Consider the following 25,576-nt stretch of genomic DNA (forward strand, 5'->3'; position numbering starts at 1 on the left):
CCTTAGGGATAGAATAATAAGAAAAACCAATTCACGACCAACCAGAACAGCCAACTCTTTCTGCCTCCAAACCCCTAGATTCCGACTAAAAAAAACAGGAGGTAATAGCTTCCCTGTGCAAGCAGCCCACTACTGGAATGCCCTACCAGTTGAACTCAGAAGGGACCAGCCCTACAACAGCTTCAGGCACCATACCCGCACCTAGCTTTCACGCAACGACCTCTGAAACCGGTGACCCTGAGCATTGTGATCTGATGACACACGTCCCCCTCCACTCTTACATGTAAAATGTACATAATGTATTTACTGTATGTAATTTGTTACCTTTCCACCCTTACATGTATAGAATGTACATAATGTAATTACTGTATACAATTTATGTTACCTACAACCTGTAATATGCAACCTGTAACCAAGTTCTAAGCATTCTTGTTATTCTGTGCGCCCAGCTACCCAAGAGTTTTCTGGCACCCTATAAATAAACAAACAAACAAACAAACAAACCTCCTTGTCCAATTTTGGTAACATGGACAGAACGGCAGGCTTATCCCCGAAAGCGTGTGGATCGTTGGTTAGTTGCAACACAGCGAAAATACAATTATTACCCAATGATAAAAGGGACTGTCCAGTTAAGTTTGTATACAAATATCTACTTTATTATTATCACAACAGTACAGTTGTAGCACTCTACAAAATACAATCCACCCAGGATTGCAGAGGACAGTGCAGGAACAGGGATGCTCTCTGGATACTGACAGGAGGGTTGTCAGTACAGTAATGAATCGCAGTAGTTCAAGTATATTTGTTTTCAACACAAAGGGAACAAGGGGTCGTAAAATGTCACTAGGGGCCTTCGGAGAAAGACCAGGGGTATAGAACCACAATGTACCTTGTGCTTGTAGAGGTTCTTGGCGCTTAACAGTGTAGACTTGGTTTCAGGGTGCTTTGCTGCTTCTGCGACAGAGTTCACAATGGGAGACATCTGCGGGTATCAGGTGGCAGGCAGTTCGGCGAGCAAGGCTGGATGGACGGCTGCAGGCTGGCCTACATGGTGGCTGAAGGTCAGGAAATTGTTGTCTCAGTGCAAGTCGGTGGTTCTGAAGCACTGGTCGAGGCGTCTTGAATAGCTTTAGCGACTGTGGTGTAACATCAATCAGTGGTGCAGTCAGTTGGAGCTCGAGGTGCATGTCTGGCTCGAAAATGTCCTTTGCGGCGGAGGTCTGTAGATAGTTGTCGATGCACTCCTTCTAGTTTCTACACTGGGGTTGTGTCATCCTTCAAGGCCCAAAGTTGAGGAGAGTAATGCAGGCAACAACCATGTCCTTGATTTGGTTCAGAGACTCTCTGGCACGTCCCACCTAGGAAGCTTGCTTCAGAGCCCAGCAGTGGACGCTATGTGCTGGCTGGGTACCAGTTCTGGAGCTGCAGAGGGTTCTCTGGATTTGGTACCTCCCTCTCTTTCCTGCGAGTTGTGTAGGGGAGGGATCTTGCTTCCCTCTTTCGAGGTCCTGCCCTTCCTTCACTGGCGGAAGATGTAAGGGGAGGTCCTGCCCTTCCTTTACTGGCAGAAGATGTAAGGGAGACTGTACCTTCAGCCAGGGTCCAATATTGAGTTCTTCTTGCTGCTCCTTGCAAAGTCTTCAGATGATCTGCCCAAAAGAGGGGCTCAGCCCTCTTTAAAGCCAAATGGGCCACAGTGATTGGTGTAGACTAAGCCTACCTTAATGGACCAATACTGGGTCTGCACCAACAATCGTCTGTATGCATGAGGTCATAACCAGCGTGATTTGCAACAAACAATCTAAAGGGGTGAAAACATGTAATACTTAGTCCCTCCCATCTTCCTGTCTTTTGTGGATCACAGGGTCTCTCTAGTTAATGGAGCTCTCTGTGGTTCCTGATTAAAGTGGGAGGTCACCCTTGAAGCTGCAGTGAGAACAGACTTTCTGTCTCTGTCAATACACATACTCATACCTTTTGAATGGCGTCCTCCTGCGGGAATGACTACTGTAATACACGCAGTCCCAGACATGACATTTCATTATCCATTGATACTAAGGTCTCGAGCTGGCTTCAAGTTGACACAGTGCATATCAAAGGTTGCTGGAGTTTCCTGTCTCCTTTTTTTATCTCTGCAGCCAGGCCCCATGTGGGCCTGTTTGAATTATACTCTATTAGTGTTTTAATTATGTTAATTGATGCCACCATCTGCAGAGGTAAACAAAAGGACAGGACAGGTCCATGGAGACTTTGATTTATTTATTGTTCTGAATTTTTATATATCACACCATTCACCCGCAGGCCTCAGGGCACACACAAAACAAAACAGAACAAACTAAGTTGAGTAGAACAGAGGTTATGGTCAAGATTACATGAGTAAGTGGCGTCAGACAGGGGAAGTCATCCCAGGGTTTAGTCAGGTGGGTGATTGAAGCATAGTGACTTCAGCCCTTTTTTAAAATCTGAAGTCAAGTTGATAGTTCTGAGAGTTAGCGGGAGTGAATTCCAAGCAGTCGGACCTTGTACATCAAAGCTAAGGCCACCTGCTTTGGCCAGTCTAAAGCGGGGCTATACAAGTCTGTATTGATTCTTGGATCGTAAGGTCCACGATGGAATGTAGTGTTGGAGGCGGGCAGAAAGAGATTTGGGGGTTGAGTCAAGAATACACTTGTGGGTCAGAGTGAGAAGCTTATGAGTCACTCTGTGTTTCACAGGGAGCCAATGCAGGCCCCATCTTTTGCCGCTGTGACATGTGCACGTTTAGTCATGCCGGTAGTGGCACAAACTGCACTATTCTAGGTTACCTGGACAGAGGACAGAATAGTCTGAGAACAGCCACTCAAAAGGCTGTTACAGTAATCCAGGCACAAGTTAATAAGGGCAATAGCAAGGATGGCAGCAATCTCATGGGACACAAAAGGTTGGATGTTACCAAGCACTTTATTAACAAAGGCATATGAACTCCGGACCTGCGCAGCATGCTGCTTCATTGTTAGCTCGGAATCAAGAGTGATGCCAAGAGTTTTCACCTTTTTTGCCACAGGAATGACAGCATTGAGAATGTAAAAGCTCTCATGCTCTGCGGATATGGTTTAAAGTTTTGGAGCAGTGGCCACAATGAGGAGTTCAGTTTTGGTTGTGTTTAATGCAAAGAGTTAATAGCCATCCATTCATGAACGGCAATGTACATTTTTCAAGGTTGGCTAGATCCGCAGCATACTGACCGGAAAGTTTCATGATGACCTGAATGTCATCAGCATGTTTAGTATACTGGACACCCAGGGCATCCAGCAATCTCAAAAGGGGAATGATGTAAACATTAAAAGGAGACAGTGAGATGCATGACCCCTGGGGCACCCCACAAGTAATGGGAGTAGCCCCAGAATGGGCATCCCGCTGAAAACTCTAGCAAGTCGTGGTCCCAAAAAGGAAGAAATCCACGAAGACGCCAAACTGGAGGAACCCACTAGGAATTGTAATCGTTCCACCAGAATAGCACGATCAACAAGATCAAAGGCGGAAGAGAGATCTAAAAGCATCAAAATTGCAGGTTGGCCATGATCCACGATGTTGAGTAGGTTGGCCTTGAGATCAAGCAAGGCCATTTCCGTGACATGACAGGCTCTAAAACTAGACTGTTGAGTCCCCAGAATGTCATTTTGCTCCAGGAAATGCTGCAAATGTGTATAAGCTACTTTATCCAAGATCTTAAGGAGAAAAGGAACATTCGTAATGGGGCGATAATTATCTGTCACTAGGCGGTAAAGTTTATCCTTCTTCAAAAGGGGGGTAAACAAAGCCTCTTTGAGAAGTGAAGGGACAGCCCCCTCTGCAAATGAGAGGTTAACAAATGTGTGACCGATGGACAGAGTACATCAATGCACCTGATAAAAAAGTTTTGATGGACAGACGTTCCCCTCACAAGAAGTAGGTTTCATATGAGAGACCATCTGGAAGATAGTGGTCTCAGTACAAGGGGAGAATGTAAAAAAGGGTGATTCAGGAATAATGAGAGGGACTAATTCGTGGGAGAACACAGATGGCCCTTTAGTGGAATTGAGGAAGGTCCTGGAAAGTTGAATGGTATTTCGATGAGATATAATCTTAAAGTGAAAGCATTGTGAAGGGATTGACACCAATGGTCATTCTTTATTGGATCAGGGACTGTGCAAGGTTTAATCTTAAATTCATAAAGAATAGCAAATAATTCCTTGGAACTGGACTTAGCTTAGAGAATCCTATCATTATATGCAGCAGATTTAGCTTCTATAATGTCTACTTTGTATTGCTTAATGAAGAGTTTATAAGTAGGCTGGGTAGATGAGGATAGGTTGTTATGTCAACAGCGTTCAGCAGACTTTTCCTTATGTCTGAAATGGAGGATGTTATCATTGAACAAGCTTTTATTCAAAGTTTCACTCTTCACTTGTCAAGTTCTAATGGGGCTAAATCGTTAATGGCGCCTTCCAATATGGCGGTGAGATGACTGACTAGTTTGTCAGCCTTCTCAAAGTTCTCTAAAGAGCCCAAACGAACCCTAAGCAGAGATGATCATTTTTTTTTCAGAGAGGCTTTCTTCCAATTCCTGTTTAGACTAAAAGGTATAGGATTAGTGTCAAGCCTAGCAGGAGGCCCTGGGATATTGACATGGAAATCAATCAAGTGGTGATCAGACCAATAACAGGGAGAAACAGTAAGGTTGGCAACAGTAAGAAGATGAGAAAGGAGCCAATTGAGGGTGTGCCCGGCAGAGTGTGTGGGGCCAGAGGTCCATTGCGTAAAACCAATATCCCCAAGGGCACGCAATAGAGAGACCGTAGTATATCAGCAGAAGCCTCAGCCCAATAATTGAAATCACCTAGAGCCCGAGCCCAGATATTGGCCCTGGTAATTGTATTTAAAGTGCAATTAAACTGTTCTTCGAAGAGGGGAAGGGATCTAGGGTGGGTTGGCGATAAATGAAAACATAGAAATTGAAGTATTATCAGAGATTTTCAATATCAAACTTTCACAGTCATGCGGAGCTTCATGAGGAAACAGGTGACATTGTAATGTGTTTTTAATGTGATAGTTAATTAGGTTGGCCGTGTCAGTGTAATACTGGCTGTCATATCCCACTTAAATATGAATGAGGGGACTGCGCCTGTAGGCTGTGTCCACCCAGAGTATACAGGTGTCTGTGTATGTCGTGCGGTGAGCATGGAAAAATGTGTGTGCATTAGCTCCACACATTTTCCGGAGGTTGATCTACCATCATTCAATTTCTTTTAAAATTACAAAAAACCCAGGTCAGCGGCACCCACCGTGCGGGTGATCGAATACCTCACAACGGGGCCTAGTAATCTTCCACATCGATGAGGGAAACCTCCTCCTCACTGGTGTTATAGTGATGCACCTCACTCCACCTAAGGCCTCCCAACAGCCTACATAGCAGAAAACAAGTATTTTAACATTTCTCCCATGTTAAGGGCGCTGCACCGACTTCCCATCCCATCCAGAAAACTCTTCACAACGGCTTTCATTACTTAAAAGGCCACCACCGCTCACACACCCTAATAGCTAGCTGCAAAAGGATAGAGAGTGCTAAAGAGAGGGGAATGATAAAGGACAGAGAATAAGAAATAAGAGCGGGGGGTGAGAGAGATGAAGAGAGAGAGTGAATACAGAATGGGTTAGGACAGGAAAGTTACAGTAGGAAAGAGAAAGAGGAAGGAGGGGGAAGTGGGTGAGAGAGTAGAAGAGAAAGGGACTAAGGAGAGGGCTAGAGAGAAGGGAAGGATAAAGAAGGACAGAGAATGGGGAACAAGACAGGCGAATGAAAGAAAGGGAGCGAGTAGAAAGTGGGTTAGATAGACGCGAAGGTTAGAGTAGGAAAGGGAAAGGGGAAGGGGGGATAAGTAGGCAAGGGAAGAGGCGGGGGAATACAGAGAGTGCCAGAGAGGCAGGAAGGATAGAGAAGGAGAAAGAGGGGAATGAGAGAGATGGAGGGAGAGGAAGGATAGAGAACAACTGAGAAAGGGGAAGGAAAGAAAAGGAGGGAGTGCAAGAGAAGGGCGTGTAAACAGCTATAGTACAGTTCCACCTTGGCTTGTAAAAAAAGGGAAACAAGAAAGGCGAAATGTAGATGGAGAACAACTTAATCTAAGGAGAACAAGGAAAAAGTGAAAGCTTTACAAAAGACATATGAAGATCTCGCTTATGAAGCAAAATGACATTTTTTCAACCAAGAAATAGAGGCTGCCAAGAATAATTTCAAACAATTATTCAAAGTTTATAGAAACCTTAAAAAACCCAAACTGCAGCCCTTGTCCACACCACCCACCGTTGAGGACTGTAAGATGGTGCAAATAATTGAAACTGCCCGCACAAAACTGTTCGATCTCATGAAGGGTACTATCCATACACCAAGGCTGCCCTACCCTAAATAAAAACTATCAGGTCCCCTGTTCTACTTTAGTCACATATCAAAGGATGGAATGTTTGGGGTGCTTAAATCCATGCACCCCACACACTGCCCAGGCAAGATACTCTCCTCTAAACGTATCTTGCAAAATCTCTTTGCCCCTTTTCTGACTCGATTTCTGACTCGATTGTTAACTCATCCTTCGATCACAGCAATGTACCAAACATCATCAAGCACATAGCTGTTACACCACTGCGCAAAAAAACGGGCTCCTTCCTAAAAGATCAGAGTAATCTGTGCCCTATTACAAACAAGTTCTTCCTGCTAAAGGGTATTGGCAAATTAGCTACACCTCAGCTGTAACAACATTTGGAAAATGCTAATATCTCCCATCCCGAACAATATGGCTTCCGTGCCCACCACGAAACTGAAAGGGCCCTACTCAAACTCCAAACACACATGCTGAATCTCAAGGAAAAGAGCTAACCTGGTCTGCTCGTTCTGTTAGACTTATCAGCTGCGTTTGATTTGGTTGATCACGGCCATTTGATGGATTGCCTAAGCTCTTATGGGGAGTGCTCTAGTGAGACTGGTGTGAATGAATTCTTTTCTGAGCAATGGGGAGAGGTCTATCCTGGGGAGAGGTCTCTTCAAGCCCAGAGAAAATACATTTTGGGGTTCCAAAAGGCCCATGCTTGTCTCCAACCTTGTTTAATTTATTTCTCACGCCTCTTTGTGACCTCCTTTCCATCTCCGATGTCCATTTTTCGAACTATGCTGACGACACCCAGCTCATTATCGGTGGTGATTACGCTTCCGATTCAACTAGGCCTACGAGCATCTATGATCTTGTAAAAAGATGGATGACCCAAAATTGTATGTGTTTAAATACAGCCAAGACTGTGCTGATGATCACAGGGTCCTCACAAGCAAGATCGAAGCTACATCCTGACTACTCTCATCTGTCCATTGAAAAGAATCAGGTGCAAATATTGACCAAAGTTAAAACTTTGGGAGTGCATATTGATGCCTCGCTAAGTTCTGATGCCCAGGCAGACAGCATTGTAGCGAATGCTCAGTACCACTTGAAAGTAGGGGTGACTGAACTTCGGCTTCGAGTAAGTATTCATCCGAATTCCGGCTGAAAAAACCTATTCAGCTCCAGCCGAATAGTTTCTTGCTATTCGGCCCTTGCAAAATACTTTGACATTCTCATTGGGACATAATGCAACATGAACTCAGAAAGGCAAATATTGACTTCAGTTTGCAAAACTAAATAAAATCAGACCAGATAAATTGCCATCAGACAGCTGAAAAATATTTTATATTGTAATTTGCTCTTTAGGGCATGTTTTGTTGCTGATTCTTAGACATAAAAGGTGCTCATCTTTTATACTTAGCCTGCAACAATACAGGAAAATCTTTTCTTTTGGTGAATGTTTATATGCAATGTGCACTTTTTTCAGTTGGAAAAGACAAACTGAAAGAAATGTGCACAGATACTTTCAGTTCCTGTTATGTCACTTCCCATTGCGTACGCCATAGCCCCCCTATTTTCTTTTTAAGGACTTGAGTCCTGAGTTTAACATTATCTGATATTTTATCAGGAATGTTAAGTTGCATATGTTTGTGTATTGGCGAGATAGCGTGGCTAAGATAAGTGAAAAGTGAGCAGCATTTTTTTGGGTCGGGTGAATAGTTGTGAGATGTAGTTCACGCATTTCAGATTTCCTCTTGACTTGTGTCCTGCATGAGCCGACATGAACCATTTTATACATTTCTATGTGAGCTGCAAAGAAGTTTCGAAACTTGACCGCATCGACTTTGCAACTGGATAGAGAATGCAATGCATCTGATTCACAAAGGCAATCCTTTTGCATTTGTGAAGCCTCCTACTTCAACTGGCACTGAAAATGCAACACTCTTCTGTACATTTGGTCCCTTCATTTTGGTTAAATCTGCTTTATTTCTGGCTTTTATGTTTTAAATAAAGATGCTACATTAATTACAATGAAGAGAAATAAAAGTATAGAATGCATTTAACATGGTGCTTTATTTGTTTTTTTAATAAGTGTGTTTTTTTGAAGTATGGAACATGATTTATTAAATAAAGCATATATTTGGCTTCATATTCAGCTTCGCCCAAATAGTTGACAAACTATTTGGTATTCGGGCAAACACTAACAGGGTAATTCATAGAATCCAGCGCACAAGTAGCGCACGCGGCTGGCGCACAGCGTGCGCCTGCGATAGTCTGCGCCAGGCACGTGCGCTAAAACAGATTTCCGCGCACAGCGTATTCATGGATTTCAAGCTCCCAAAACAGCCGTGGCGCAGAGAATCGCAGCGAGCCTGCAGCAGCGCCAGTAACGCCCCCAAGAACGCCCTCGCGCACGGAAAAGCCATCAAAAGCGCTAAATCATCGCTAAGGGCTGCGCTAACCCCGGACCACTTCACAGGGCAGGCAAACAAGGAAAGCAAAGCGGGCAATCTCCAAATCAGGAGTACGCGGGAAGTACTACACGCGACTAGGCAGGGAACGTGAATCACAGGGGTACGCGGGAATCATCACACGCGAACAGCCAGGGTGCGTGTATTACAGGGGTAGCGGGAAGTACAACACGCGATGGGCCAGGGAACGTGTATCACAGGGGGACGCGTGAAGTAGAACACGCGATAGGCCAGGGAACGTGCATCACAGGGGTACGCGGGAATCATCACACGCGAACAGCCAGGGTGCGTGTATTACAGGGGTAGCGGGAAGTTCAACACGCGATGGGCCAGGGAACGTGTATTACAGGGGGACGCGTGAAGTAGAACACGCGATAGGCCAGGGAACGTGCATCACAGGGGTACGCGGGAATCATCACACGCGAACAGCCAGGGTGCGTGTATTACAGGGGTAGCGGGAAGTTCAACACGCGATGGGCCAGGGAACGTGTATTACAGGGGGACGCGTGAAGTAGAACACGCGATAGGCCAGGGAACGTGTATTACAGGGGTACGCGGGAATCATCACACGCGAACAGCCAGGGTGCGTGTATTACAGGGGTAGCGGGAAGTTCAACATGCGATGGGCCAGGGAACGTGTATTACAGGGGGACGCGTGAAGTAGAACACGCGATAGGCCAGGGAACGTGCATCACAGGGGTACGCGGGAATCATCACACGCGAACAGCCAGGGTGCGTGTATTACAGGGGTAGTGGGAAGTTCAACACGCGATGGGCCAGGGAACGTGTATTACAGGGGGACGCGTGAAGTAGAACACGCGATAGGCCAGGGAACGTGTATTACAGGGGTACGCGGGAATCATCACACGCGAACAGGCAGGGTGCGTGTATTACAGGGGTAGCGGGAAGTTCAACACGCGATTGGCCAGGGTACGTGTATCACAGGGGTGCGTGGGAATTATCACATGCGAATAGGCTGGGTGGGCCCCCACAGGTGTACCCTGTACACCCTCCCCGGCCCCTGCAGGCAGCCCACAAAACAGTGGACTACCCTGCACACCTGATCATGTCCCCCTGCACCCCCATCCACCAGGGGCACCCTCCACCAGGCCCCCACCCATGTCTCCCACCACCCCCACCCCCCAGCAGTGCAGGGGCACCTGCCATCAGGCCCCCATCCATGTCTCCCACCACCCCCAACCCCCATCCACCAGGGGCACCCTCCACCAGGCCCCCACCCATGTCTCCCACCACCCCCACCCACCAGCACTGTGGGGCACGTGGCCAGCAGGCAGTCAGGCAGCAGCCGATGGCAGGTGGGAGCGTGCTCAGGGTTCTTGGGGACTTAAATTCGGCCTCCTGGCCAGGAGCGTGGTCTTTCGTGTTAGAACGCGTGGACAGCCTGATAGGGAGTGATTTTGCACCTGAAAACCCCACACTCATCGCGCGAAAACCCGTCACCAGCATATGTGCGTCAATAGTTACCTGCACGTGCAGTGTCAAAGCGTGTGATTGGTGAAAAGTGAGCGACACGCAGGAGTGTCGAAGCGCGTGATTGGTGAAAAAGGATCCACATGCAGGAGTGACAAAGCGTGTGATTGGTGAAAAGTGAGCTACACGCAGGAGTGTCGAAGCGCGTGATTGGTGAAAAAGGATCCACATGCAGGAGTGACAAAGCGTGTGATTGGTGAAAAGATACCTACACGCAGGAGTGCCAAAGCGTGTGATTGGTGAAAATGGGCCAAGCACGTACACGCCGTAAGTGACGATGTACGTGTGGGCCTGTATAAAAGGTAGTGTTGAACACAATTTCCTTGTACGTGCTTTTCGTGGAGAGCGAGTGGGTGAATTCGGTACTTCTTGTCGTTTCACACGCGATTTACTTCACGGCGTTTCCAGTTCGTACTCCCTGTTACCTCTGACAGCTCTTTTCTCTTTTTCCTCTTGTACTGGTTTTCCTGGGCCTGTTCCCTCAAACAGTGTCCCCTTCTACAGTTGTCCTGTCTCCTCAGACAGCGTACACCTCTTCTTTTGGCGGGGGTGTTGCCAACCAAAAGTGCTATTTTTTCACGCTCTTTTACCTGGCAGACGGTGAGTCACGCACGTATCTAACATCTGTGCTTGCCCCGTGTGTAGCCTACCCCTTCAGAGGTCAATCTAGGCCGCGTGTGACACGCATACGTTCATTGTGTTACTGGATGCCACAGCGTAGGGCAGGGTTTTCCATCAGCACACGTGGTCTAGGAGGGGTATTGTGCACGTTCCTTAACTTTTTTGGGGTGCCTGTGCGTTGCGTGACCCGTCATCTTTCCCCAGGGGTGTCATATAGCCTTGCCACTGCACTAGGGTACGAATACCATCTGGTACCCAACCCCTTTGACACCCAATTGCCCAGGACAATTGTGCACACCCACTCCCATACGCACAATACCATCAGTGCCATGGTTGGGAGGCGTGCAAGCCGTAAGGGTGGCAAAGGTGGCCGAGCCACACGTGGTGGCCGTGGAGGATCCAACAGGGGACGTGGTTGTGACTTGCAGGGCGCCCCTGTTCCCCCCAGTCTGGAGGAACAGTCAGGGACACCCATGCCCCCCCCCCCCCCCCCCCAGTTGAGAGTCATGTGGCTGATACCAACCCTGATCAGCCCATGTCGGACCAGGCCATTGTGGCACCAGACCTGTCCGAGGGTGATTCCATCGCTGACATCCAGGTCAGCAGGTCCACTGCACGTGCACCGGTGCACATTGGTGTCATCAGGGCACGCGCATCTATGCCAGATAGGTCATCTGCTGGCCCCCGTAGCCAGGGTGTGGCTCAATCCACCCCACCTCTCATACACCCTGCCAAGACTGTGTCGGTCCTAGTTCATGCACCTCAGATCAGGCCTGACCCCATCCCACTACCCCCAATGCCTGCACCTACTCCCATGCTGAGTGGGCAATCACACACACCCAGTACAGAGTCCACCACGGCTCCTGCCCCTAGTGTCCACAGCGGCGTAGGACACTCTGGATCCCCACCCCCTTCCAAGCGCAAGAGGAAGAGTGCACGTCCGGCACAGGCTGATGCCCCAGACACGGCTGCACAGTCCGGCCCATCAAGGAAGCCAAGCTTCACAGACGCCGAACTTAATGCACTTGTTCAGTATGTGTCAGATCATGATAGGGAAATGGTCATCGTTGCAGGGTCCAAGACCACACATGCCAGACGCCAGGCACACTGGCAGACCATTGCTGACAGAATAAGTGCCCTTGGAGTAGTGAGGCGCACAGCTAGTGATTGCCAGAAGCGCTGGAATGACCTTAAGCGCAGGGCAAAGGATAAGCTGGCCTCAAGTCATGCCGCAACCTTGGTGACTGGAGGTGGGTCCCCAGCACAGGAAATAGAACTCACACCACACGAGTCCGTAGCTGGATCCTACGTCACCGAGGGACAACTCCAAGGTGTGGGAGACCTCCCTGATTACGAGGCATCATCCGGTGAGTGCACATGCATGTGTGTATTATCCATGTGCATGGTGTGTGTGTGAAGCATTCATGTTGGGTGCCTGTCAAGGGGGTGTGTGGCAGAGTTGATAGTGGCACCCATGTGCCTCATCCAGTATGTTCAGTGCAACACCATCTGGCCACAGCACTATCCCTACTGGCAACAGTGCACATATGGGCCAACACCATGGAAGTCGCCCTTGATTAGTAATTTTGTCACTACATTGTTGCTCATACTCCCCTGTCTATTCATCTGATGTCTTACATACCATTCCTCTCCTTTCCCCCAGCCATTCAAGTTTCATCTTCACATGCCTGACATGCAATGATACCACATGCTAATGCGTCCTCTGTATATAAATGCCTACCAACATGCAGTCATACTGTGGATGTAGCCTTGACATCCACCTCCTTCCTGGGTCCTTTGGTACCGTCTGGTTCCAAGCCCCATTCCCTCACACTCCATGCTGCTCTTCATGGTCTATCTTCCATGACTTCTACAGTTCAGACCATCGTGCCCTACGCACGACACCTGCTTGCCAAAAGTCAAATGAGGGCAGCCTGCCCTCCAATGCGACCCACCCTATTGCTGACCAGTGCATCTGAGCCTACTCTAAGCTAACTCTCACTGACATCTGCTCATACATGCCTTTGCCTGTCCCATAGACCCTTCACATGGTCCCTGTCCTCTCTCCTTGCTCCTCTTCCACCATCATAGGTGGGACCCGTTGGGGTGTACTCCTGGCCTCCTTCCAATCCTCAGATACCACTATTGATGTGCATGGTAATGGGAGCGTCTCAGTCCAAGGCCCTTAGGCCAACCTCAATCTCCTTGAGAAATGCTACCCACATCTCATCAACTTCCTTACCTCTCCTGCTGTCCCCCCTCCTCTCTCCTCATCAATCCTGCACTGCCTCCCTGCACCCTCCCATGAACCTTCTCCGCCTCCCACTCCAACTCCTACACATGCGGCACCTCTGATCTCTAGCACTCCCCGTAAGTCCTACAAGGCTGTCAACCTCCTCCACAATTACACTACTCTCACTGCGGCTGCATCAGGCATTCCTCCGATAACTGTCACTTACATGAGGTTATGCACCTTGACATCCTTGGCCTCATGGAAACATGTCTGACGGCCAGCTCTGTCTGCACCCTTGACCCTCTCCTTGGCCCGCCACTACTGTGCAGGGGGGGTGTGCCCTTGGCTTCCCTGAGGGTATTCCTGCCACTGTCACACCTACTTAGACCTACTCCACTCTGGAATGGCTTGTGTGAGGTTTCTGTCCACCACACCTTGACAATCTCAAACAGTGCGTACTGTGTCTGGGAAAACTGGTCAAATGTACTACTTCCTTTCTGAGTGTCCTCACCTCTCCTCCTCACTCATGTCCCCAGACACAGAATTCCTCATCCTTGGTGCGGTACGCATCCACCTGCATGCCTGTTGACGCCCCCACGTGACCTTTCTGTGACCTCAGCAACTCCCTCTCACCCTCTAGACTCCCGTCTGTCCCTACTCATTCTGCAGGGCACACTCTTGATGCTCTGATCTCATCTGACTTTCCCCTCTCCGTCCATCTCTGCACTCCTCTCTCCTGGAGTGATCACATTCTCCTCTCCTCCCAGCTCACCCTCAACACCCCACAGGCAAAGCCACCCTCACCACTGTCACACACCTTCTTGGTATTCCGACCCATGAAGTGTGTGTCAGTCGAGGCTCATGCTGCCAAAATCTCCCCCCCATCCAGCTCCCCCTTAGGCTCACTCCCATCCTGACAGGGCCCACTCCATGCTCCACTCCATGTCAGGTACACTGGATGTCTTAGCCACGGTCATGACCACCTGTCTGAAGCCCCATGCCAATGCAGAGTCCTGGCATGACTCGGATCTTGGGAACCCAAACCACAGGTGCCGGGTGGCAGAGAGGGAATGTCCTGCATCATGGCCATCCTCTGGCAAACTGGCCTGCCACATGCTCCAAAGGCAATAGCGCCTCACCCTTCTCACCAAGATGAGATCCCCAATCCAAGGGCACATATCTGCGGCATGTGACAACTCTGCAGGACACATAGAAATCTGAAAGGACCTTGCCGAGCCAGAGGCAGTGTGTACCTCCCCTGTCCCCTCCGAGCCCACAGCACAGCATGATTGTCTCTGTACCCCTATAGGCCACCCCTCCAGCACTTGTCTGCGCCTAACACCATCTGCCCTTGACGTCAAGTCCTACTTACCTTGTACAGCACTTCCAGCCGCCACTCCCCCTTGCACTTCATTGTGCCACCCACCCCTGCACTTGCGTGACATGAATGACACCAGCACCAGTAGTATTGTTGACTGGCATCCCCTTCTGCCCCACCACCCCTCAGTGCTCCGCTGCACCTACAAACATTACTTGACCGGTGCTTCACGAATGCAAAATTATTCCGTTACAGGTGTTGGGGAGGTGGAATCACAATGTTTACTGCATTATGTTGATGTAGACAAGGCACTGTGCATCGTTGCCAATTTGGACTAGCAGATCCATGTACAACATGTATACTAATTGATGTGACGATGCAATGTCAGGACCAGAGTGGTTGAAATCCAAAAAAGTAGCCCTCCTCTCCCTCTTCACTTGGTGGCTATGTCACATGCCATGTGTGTGATGGCATGTGCCTTTGACATGGCAATCACCGCCCAATGTGTGATGGCAGTGCTAGGCATCAAGGTGAGCAGGCGTTGCTCTCCAATCAGTACATAGTATGCCCTGAGCCTCCCCTACAGACCCAGTGATGGTGAATGCATAGGAGGACTCCCAGTCATGTAGGACATGTGTCGTAGGACTACTGCCTATGTTGTTCATCAGCCCTTGTTGCATGCCATGGTGCTAATGCCTGTTTCCATTTTTCTCTTTCATGTCTTTGCAGGGGACGAAGCACTTGTTGATGCTGGGGATGTGGTGGTGGAGCCGTCCCAGGAGGGCAACCCGGGCCGACCTACCACAAGTGAGGGACGTGGTGTGTTTGTGGGTGAAAACCCACAAGTGCTGCAGGCCGTGCTGTCGAGGGGTGTCTCTGGGGGTTCCTCCCCCGAGCAGTATTCAGGTGTAGACTCGGAGGATGACACCTATGTGCAGTCGCAGGTGAGTGTTCTTGGGAGAGAATCTCCTCTGTCCGACCCACCTGCAGCCAGGCCATTGGCCTCAATGGGGATGTCAGTGTCGGCAGATCAGCCTCTGGTGGTTACGGATGCAGGGCCACACCACCCAATCTCTGATCCTGTTCCTGGGGCTGCAGATCAGAGAGGGAATGCAGTCCTGCAGCCTGAGGCCTTGCCGGCGCAGCAAGGCGCAGTCCGCCTTGCCCCAGGCAGGTGTGGTGCCCGTCAACGTGGTGGCCGTATGCCACCTGGCAATACCGTATGGGAGCAATCCATCTACGGTATGGCCACCCAACAGGCAGCATCATCCGAGATGATTGCACAGGCCATGGATAGGGTGGCCACTTCCATTGTCCCCCCAGAAAGGCTGATGGAGCGACTGGAGCAGGCTACAGAGTCCATCTGCCAGGCACACAGGGAGGATATGTTGGCGTCCAACATGGACAGGCGGGCGGCACTGGCGACTCTGGGGGAATCACTTTCCATGGAGTCCCAGCGCCACAGGGAAGCCCTGAGGGAAGAACTCCGTCACCTCAGGTCGACCCTGTTAGAGCTTGAGGCTTCATCCCATAGAAGGACAGAGGAGCAGCTGGAGCGTCTGACACGGACGCTCTCGGCCGAGATGCAGGCAACTCGTGCGGAGGTCAGGTCATCCCGGGAGTTACTGCATGGGGACCTCCGCATGATTATAACCCAGAACCAGAACTACCAGACCCGCCTGCTTGCAGCCATGGAGGAGCAAACTCGTGCTTTGCGTGGGCTGCCTCCCATTGTCACACCATCTTCTGAGGCAGCTCCCCCACCTCCAGAGTCAGCTGCAGGGTCTGGGCAGAGCCATAGCGACTCATCTCCCACAACAGAGTAGCCGTGTGGGCCACGAGCCTATGGGGTGTTTTCCTTTCCCATGATCCACACAGGTGGATTGTGGCGTGCATCCTGTCCTCGGACCTCATAGGTGCCCCCCCCCCCCCCGCCGGCCCTTTCATGGCCATTTTTTCTCTTTTTCATTTTTATTTTGCAAGAGTGTTGCCTTGTGTGGGTACCTGGGCATACACTGTATTGTGGCTGGGCACATGCAGGCTTGTCCTGAGTTTGGTTTCGATGCTTGGGTAGCAGACATCCACACCCCTCCTGCTTCCCTTTCCATGGGCTTGCAAAGGGTGTGCCCAAGTGACAGCAAATTACACGGTGACATTGGACTCCCATGAGCTGTTGGCCAGTCCATAGTCAATACTGTGTAGACATTCATAGTGTTCATTGTTGTTGCACCTAACTATGCATGATGGTATGATATGTGCCTCTACTTACATATGTTGCTCATGTTTTGCAGGTATTTCACACAGATCTTCACAAGGGCATACTCTCTGGAGTCACACTACATGTCGGTAGATGTGCACTGACACTTTTGCATGGCGCCATCACTGTACATCTGGACGGTGAGGACATACCAGCTGAATCAGGTAATGAGACTACCATTGATTACATGCAATGTGTCTTGTTTGGGTGGGCTTCAGGGTGGGTTGGTGTGTAATTTGATAGAAATTACTCTTACACAGGTGTGTAGTAGTGGCTCCAGGGCGGTTAGCTGCTCAAGTGCGGCTATGTTCCATTTGGGGCACTGCTATTTGTGACACTGGTGTCATGTTGTGATGGCCAGTTTGTTTGCTGTCACATACCATGACATGGTGTCCTCAGTGGCGGGACTGTGAAGGGAGTGGGTGACATGGCAATGTTGTCATGTAGTGAATCGCCCGTGGCAATGCATTTTAGATTGAAGGAGTTGTGTCTTTGCGTTGTGATGCATAGCTGGTGTATGTGTAGCTAGGGGTGCACACATATTGACACTTCCATGTTAACAATCTCAGGCTGATGTGTATCTGACAGTTCATTGGCAAGTAATTTTCAGACATTGTCAGGTAGAGTCATCATTGATTGTCAGATGGTATGTGCCAGAGCAGTGTGCACTAGCCAGCACTGTGATTCCTAGGTGAAGAAGTTGGCCACCAGTTGCGTACGGGCTGCCTCCCCCCGTGCCCTTTCTCCTCCCATGCGCAGCGGGCGTGCATGTGGTTGTGGATGTGGGGGCACCACCATGTCCACGGGCAGGCCCCGGCGTGTTGCAACGTTGTGCAGGACACATGCTGCCACTATGATCCTGCACACTATTCGGGGAGCATATAACAGCTGCCCGCCAGAACGGTCAAGGGAGCGAAAGCGTGACTTGAGCACTCCGAATGTGCGCTCCACTATGCCCCGTGTAGCAATGTGGGCTGTGTTGTACCTTACCTGGGGTGGCGTGGTGGGGTTCCGGATTGGGGTCATCATGTGGGGGCTGATAGGGTAGGCACTGTCCCCTGCGGAGGTGGTGATGGGTATCATTAGTGGTGTTGTGTCATGACCCAGTATCTGACATGCATGCATGTGGAGTGGCATTCATGCTCACCAAGCAGCCATGTATCTCCATGCTGGCCAGCCTCTAGGTCCCGGCATAGGGTAGACATTCTGTAGATGAAGCTGTCGTGGGTGGACCCTGGATAGTTGGCATATACTGATGTGATGATTCCCTTGGCATTGCATACAACTTGGACGTTGATGGAATGCCAGTGCTTGCGGTTTCTATAGATGTGCTCTGTTGCCCTGGGTGGACGTAGAGCCACATGTGTGCAGTCAATTGCACCAAGCACTTTGGGGAATTGAGACACACCATAGAATTCCTGGATGCACGTCCGCCTTTCTGCATGAGTCCTGGGGAGATATATGTGCCTGCGGACTGAAGGCCGTGCAGTGATGATGTTCAAGACCTGGTGTAGACAGCGTGACTGCGTGGCCTGTGACACACCACCCACTATGGCACTTGTCCGCTGAAAGGATCCAGTGGCCAAGAAGTGCAGTACATTCAGGACCTTCTGCAGGGGGCTGAGTGCTTGGGAGCACAGGGTGGGTGATGTGAGGTCATCCTCCCACTCACTGACCAGGTCCAGTATGATGTGTGCTGGAAACCTGTACCTCCCATACACCTGGTCATCAGGCATCCCGAATAGGCTGGTTCTGGGTGTGAATATTCTGGCCCTGACTCTCCTCCTCATCCTCCTTTGGTAGCCCACTGCCACTGCTGCTAGGAACGGTATGTTCATCCTGGCATCTGGCTTGTTTATTGAAAAGTGCGCAAATTAATGCCTTGCGCGTGTAGTAGGCAGCGTGTGAGCCTCGCACCCCTGGAATCGGGTTCCCACTCCTATCGCGTGTGGAAATTCCCACGCTGCAGGCATACAGGTGCGCTGACGTACTTGCCTGTGTAAGTGGCCGCGCGCCCCTGAAATACACGTACATAGGCCAATGGCGTGTAAGCGCACTTTTGGGCAATTACACGCGATGAAATACACGTACATAGGCCAATGGCGTGTACGCGCACTTTTGGGCAATTACACGCGATGAAATACACGTACATAGGCCAATGGCGTGTACGCGCACTTTTGGGCAATTACACGCGATGAAATACACGTACATAGGCCAATGGCGTGTACGCGCACTTTTGGCCAATTACACGCGATGACACTCTGACGTGCAGGATTTCCACGTGTGCTCCGTCTTCACGTGCTGAGTGGGGAACGCCCGTGCGGATCACGTCAGACGCGCTTACGCGATGAGGGACTCTGGTCCAATAGAATCGCGTATGCGTGCTGACGCACTTACGCGCTAAGGGCCTTTCCTCGGATTTCACGCTGACGTGCAGGAATTTCACGTGCCAAATCACTCCGTATCAAGCTGGCCACCCGAAAACACACGGAACACCACGCTCCTGCCCAGAAGGCCGAGTTACTGCCCCCCAAGTGCCCTGAGCAGCCTCCCACGTGCTATCTGCTGCTGCCTGCCTGCCTGCCTGCCTGCTGCCACCGTGCCCTGCCATTTGGTGCCTGCACATCAGCCATCTGCAGGGGTCCAGTTGCTGTGTCCACCCCTGCTGGAACTGAAGACTCCCAACTGGGATTACATCGCTCCACAGCCCAGCCCCAGGACCCAGTTGCCCACCCACACCTGCCTCTGGGGTTGCCATGTCGGGCACTTCTACATCTGGCACCAGTGGCAACCCCAGGCCAGAGGGGCAGAGGGGCACCAGCTTCACTGCCACCGAAGTTGGTGTCCTGGTGGAGCATGTCCTGGGGCAGTATGATGCCCTCTTTGGATCGTCCCGCGCCAGCAAGGAAGGACGGGAGAGGATCTGGGCCGACTGTGTGGTTGCCATCAACGCGGAGGGGGTGGCAACCCGCAACGTCTTGAAGATCAAGAAGCGCTGGGAGGACTTGAGGTCCAGGACCCTTGTGAAGGCCCGGCGCCTCGTGGAGGGGGGCCGGGGCCACATGAGTTCCATCCAGAAGAGGGTCCTGGAACGCGTACGCCCAGCGCTCCACGCCCAGATCCTTGAGAGGGAGACCCGTCTGGAGTTGAGCGGTAAGTGTCCAAGCATCACTGTGTGAGACAGGGCATGTTGCGGTGTGCTGGTTCTATGATACTTGCCTGTATGTGTGCCATGTGCCATGTATGCATGTATGTGTGCTGGGACATCATGGTAATGCATGTGCGACCAGTGATGTGTGACCCACATGGTTGTTGCATGTGTAGAAATGCGGCATGGGGAGCACTATGCAGATTTGGGACATGAGAGCATGCCAGTCTCTGTACCTGGACATGGATGGGGGTGAGGATGGGTGCTGATGCCAGGTACATATATGGTAGCCATGTCTGTGTGCCTGACCTGCATGTCTGTGACTTGTGCATGCCATGGATGCATGACTCATGTGTGTGACAATGCACAGATTCAGTGACGCACCCACCTTACCCTTGTTTTGCCTGTGTTTGGTGTGATTGTGGCCAGATGGATGTGACTGAGGTGTAGTGTGTGCATGTGATATGCATGAGCCATGATGCATGTGAGTTACATTTCATTGAATGTTTCAAGAGTCAATTGGACATGCATGGAAATGTGCATGGCATGCACCATGCCTGTTACTGTGTGTGTTTTGCCTGGACTGACCCATGTGTTGTGGAGGGACATGATGGAAGTGTACTTTGACAGGGGTGCTCATCTGCTATTGCTTCCTGTCTAGGGGACCATTGTACAGTAGCCTGATGCTTGTGTTCTTTGTCTCCCTCTACGCAGCGGCTAGTGAAGAAGAGGGCGGAGACGGCGCTGTGGAGCAAGGCGGCGGGGATGCCCCCACGGCTGCAGCGGAAGGGGTGGGTGAGCCCCCACAGGGGCCTGCTACGGCGGGAGACGGTGAGGAGCCATCCAGGTTGGTGGTTTGCACAGAGGAGGAGGAGGCCGACACTGGTGCACACATGGGCCCTGGTGGGAGCATCCCTGCTGGTGCAAGTGGTGCAGTCCAGGGCCAGGGGCAGGAGGCAGCACAGGTCACCGTGGAGGGGCCTGTGCATGTCGCTGTCCCTGACCCTGTGAGTGCACCACCATGCACCAGCAGGGATGCCCCGTCCCAGGCCCGTCCGCAGGTAGAGGGGATGTCCATGTCAACTGACTCCCCTCCACCTGCGGCCGTGGGAACCCCTGGCCGCGTGGAGCAGGTCCTGATTGGGGTCGCGATGCGCACGGCTGTGATTCGTGATGCCGTGCGTGCTTCCCGGGAGGAGCACGCACGTCATCACGAAGTGCACCGTGCCGACGTGGCCCAATTGGGATCGGCCATGTTCGGGGGGTTCCTGCATGTGTTGGCCAATCTGACAGCCCTCTCCTCCTCTGTGCAGGCTATCCACCAGTCGTTCTCCTTGCCGTCTTCCGGCCCAGATGCCACCATGGCCCCCTGTGGACCTGCCCCGACCAATGCAGCCATCTCGGTGGGGATCCCATCCCTGCCACAGTTGGGAGTCGGAGGTCCAGCAGGGGTGGACGACACAGCAAGTGGACCCCAGCAGATGGAAGATGTGCCGGCATCATCGGGCAGGGCACGTGCACGACGGCGTCGGTGGTTACCATCAGCCTGGATGCCGTCGTGCTGGCAGAGGCAGTGGCGTCGCAGGCAGCAGCGGGCTCGACGTGGGAGGCATCATGGCTCAGGGCCATCAAGATCGGAGGGGCAGGCATCGGCCGGAGGGCAGGGCAACCCTGGCATGGCGGTGTGTTCCGTGTGGGAGGAGTTTGGCCAGCGGATAGGTGCGGAGCGGCAGCGGGCGGAAGAGGAGCGGCTCGCCATGGCCAGGGCGGAGATCTCCATGCATCAGGCATTGAGGCGGGCTGAGTGCCTCGAGGAGGCTCGCAGGGAATTTGGAGAGCACATGGGGTTGTCCCTGCGAGACCTCGGGGCCAGGACTGAGTCCCGCCTCCAGGACATTGACGTGGAGTTCGAGGATGCCCTGGCCAGCATCACCAAGTGAGCCGCAGGACTAGCCCGCTGCCTTTGTATATAGTTTTTTAGTTAGTTAGTGCTAGGTTTCCTTTATTTAATTTTTTTTTTTTGGACCGCTTGGACAATGGCCACTTCTTTGTACATATTTTTTTAGATAGTTAGTATTAGGTTTAATTTGTGGTGTTGGGCTCATGGACCCTTGAACAATCCTGTAAATATAGTTATTTTTTGTGAGATAAATTTTTTAACTTTCATATTGGTCACACCATGTCGTAATGGTTTATCTTTCATTTCATTCTACATGTGTTTACTTTGAACAAGATCTATTCATTTTTCTATCCTTTGTTTTTTGGTTTCTCATTTTTGTTCCCGGACATGGACCTTTTATTTGCTTTACCAGATAGTTGTCAGAGTTTACTTTATTTTTATTTTTTAATACATTTTGATATTATCTTACACTTGTGTCATTTTTTATTTGGTTTCTTACATGCCATGATATGGGTTTTGACATTGACTTGCACCCATTGTGTATGTGTGTGTGGCGGACATGTGTTCTTTTGCTTACTTGCCTTTGGGGTTGTGTCATGTGATTGCATTCACTATGTGGGTGCATGCAATCCTTGCCTGGGTGTTTGTGCTGGGTATGCTGGTCATTACTGCCATTATTGTGTATCGTCAGGACCAGGGGACAGGGGGACATGGGTGGGGGCCTGCTGGCAGGTTGCCCACAGTGCTGGGGGTGGGGGTGGTGGGAGACATGGGTTGGCCATGGGTGGGGGCCTGCTGGCAGGTTGCCCACAGTGCTGGGGGTGGGGGTGGTGGGAGACATGGGTTGGCCATGGGTGGGGGCCTGCTGGCAGGTTGCCCACAGTGCTGGGGGTGGGGGTGGTGGGAGACATGGGTTGGCCATGGGTGGGGGCCTGCTGGCAGGTTGCCCACAGTGCTGGGGGTGGGGGTGGTGGGAGACATGGGTTGGCCATGGGTGGGGGCCTGCTGGCAGGTTGCCCACAGTGCTGGGGGTGGGGGTGGTGGGAGACATGGGTTGGCCATGGGTGGGGGCCTGCTGGCAGGTTGCCCACAGTGCTGGGGGTGGGGGTGGTGGGAGACATGGGTTGGCCATGGGTGGGGGCCTGCTGGCAGGTTGCCCACAGTGCTGGGGGTGGGGGTGGTGGGAGACATGGGTTGGCCATGGGTGGGGGCCTGCTGGCAGGTTGCCCACAGTGCTGGGGGTGGGGGTGGTGGTAGACATGGGTTGGCCATGGGTGGGGGCCTGCTGGCAGGTTGCCCACAGTGCTGGGGGTGGGGGTGGTGGGAGACATGGGTTGGCCATGGGTGGGGGCCTGCTGGCAGGTTGCCCACAGTGCTGGGGGTGGGGGTGGTGGTAGACATGGGTTGGCCATGGGTGGGGGCCTGCTGGCAGGTTGCCCACAGTGCTGGGGGTGGGGGTGGTGGGAGACATGGGTTGGCCATGGGTGGGGGCCTGCTGGCAGGTTGCCCACAGTGCTGGGGGTGGGGGTGGTGGTAGACATGGGTTGGCCATGGGTGGGGGCCTGCTGGCAGGTTGCCCACAGTGCTGGGGGTGGGGGTGGTGGGAGACATGGGTTGGCCATGGGTGGGGGCCTGCTGGCAGGTTGCCCACAGTGCTGGGGGTGGGGGTGGTGGGAGACATGGGTTGGCCATGGGTGGGGGCCTGCTGGCAGGTTGCCCACAGTGCTGGGGGTGGGGGTGGTGGGAGACATGGGTTGGCCATGGGTGGGGGCCTGCTGGCAGGTTGCCCACAGTGCTGGGGGTGGGGGTGGTGGTAGACATGGGTTGGCCATGGGTGGGGGCCTGCTGGCAGGTTGCCCACAGTGCTGGGGGTGGGGGTGGTGGGAGACATGGGTTGGCCATGGGTGGGGGCCTGCTGGCAGGTTGCCCACAGTGCTGGGGGTGGGGGTGGTGGTAGACATGGGTTGGCCATGGGTGGGGGCCTGCTGGCAGGTTGCCCACAGTGCTGGGGGTGGGGGTGGTGGGAGACATGGGTTGGCCATGGGTGGGGGCCTGCTGGCAGGTTGCCCACAGTGCTGGGGGTGGGGGTGGTGGGAGACATGAGCAGGTGTGCAGGGTAGTTCCCTGTGGTGTGTGCTGCCTGCAGGGGCCGTGGAGGGTGTACAGGTAATGCCTGGGAGCTCACAGCCAAATCGCGTGTGCAACTTCCCGCTCACCCCTCAAATCCACGTTCCCTGCCATATCGCGTGTGGAACTTCCCGCGCGCCCCAGAAATCCACGTTCCCTGCCATATCGCGTGTGGAACTTCCCGCGCGCCCCAGAAAACCACGTACCCGGCCATATCGCGTGTGCAACTTCCCGCGCGCCCCTGAAAACCACGTACCCGGCCATTTCGCGTGTGCAACTTCCCGCGCACCCCTCGAATCCACGTTCCCTGCCATATCGCGTGTGGGACTTCCCGCGCGCCCCAGAAATCCACGTACCCGGCCATTTCGCGTGTGGAACTTCCCGCGCGCCCCAGAAAACCACGTACCCGGCCATATCGCGTGTGCAACTTCCCGCGCGCCCCTGAAAACCACGTACCCGGCCATTTCGCGTGTGCAACTTCCCGCGCACCCCTCGAATCCACGTTCCCTGCCATATCGCGTGTGGGACTTCCCGCGCGCCCCAGAAATCCACGTACCCGGCCATTTCGCGTGTGCAACTTCCAGCGCACTCCTGCAATCCACGTACCCGGCCATATCGCGTGTGGAACTTCCTGCGCGCCCCTGAAAACCACGTACCCGGCCATTTCGCGTGTGCAACTTCCCGCGCACCCCTCGAATCCACGTTCCCTGCCATATCGCGTGTGCAACTTCCCGCGCACCCCTCGAATCCACGTTCCCTGCCATATCGCGTGTGGAACTTCCCGCGCGCCCCAGAAATCCACGTTCCCTGCCATATCGCGTGTGGAACTTCCCGCGCGCCCCAGAAAACCACGTACCCGGCCATATCGCGTGTGCAACTTCCCGCGCGCCCCTGAAAACCACGTACCCGGCCATTTCGCGTGTGCAACTTCCCGCGCACCCCTCGAATCCACGTTCCCTGCCATATCGCGTGTGGGACTTCCCGCGCGCCCCTGAAATCCACGTACCCGGCCATTTCGCGTGTGCTACTTCCCGCGCACCCCTCGAATCCACGTTCCCTGCCATATCGCGTGTGGGACTTCCCGCGCGCCCCTGAAATCCACGTACCCGGGCATTTCGCGTGTGCAACTTCCCGCGCACCCCTCGAATCCACGTTCCCTGCCATATCGCGTGTGGGACTTCCCGCGCGCCCCTGAAATCCACGTACCCGGCCATTTCGCGTGTGCTACTTCCCGCGCACCCCTCGAATCCACGTTCCCTGCCATATCGCGTGTGGAACTTCCCGCGCACCCCTGCAATCCACGTACCCGCCCAGCCCATATCGCGTGTGGAACTTAACGCGCACCCCGGTATGCACGCACACGTTTATTTTTTCTCTCTGCGCGTGTCTGTGTTTGTGGGTACCCCTTTGTACGTCATTTGTCCAGGAGGGCAACAGTATTGTACATTGGTCATGTCTGTATATAGGTGCTATTTGTTGGCGCGCCTTTTAGCGCACATTTCTTGCAGGCGCAGACACGCTACCGCCTGCTTTCTTGTGGCGGTCGTGTTTGTGCCTGTTTGTGCCTGTGCGCTGCTTTGAGCGTGCGCTTTTTTGCCCTATTCTATTCCATGAATACGTGTTGTAT

This window comes from Ambystoma mexicanum, chromosome 13 (assembly GCF_040938575.1).
Source record: "Ambystoma mexicanum isolate Mex_15411 chromosome 13, UKY_AmexF1_1, whole genome shotgun sequence".
Taxonomy (NCBI): domain Eukaryota; kingdom Metazoa; phylum Chordata; class Amphibia; order Caudata; family Ambystomatidae; genus Ambystoma; species Ambystoma mexicanum.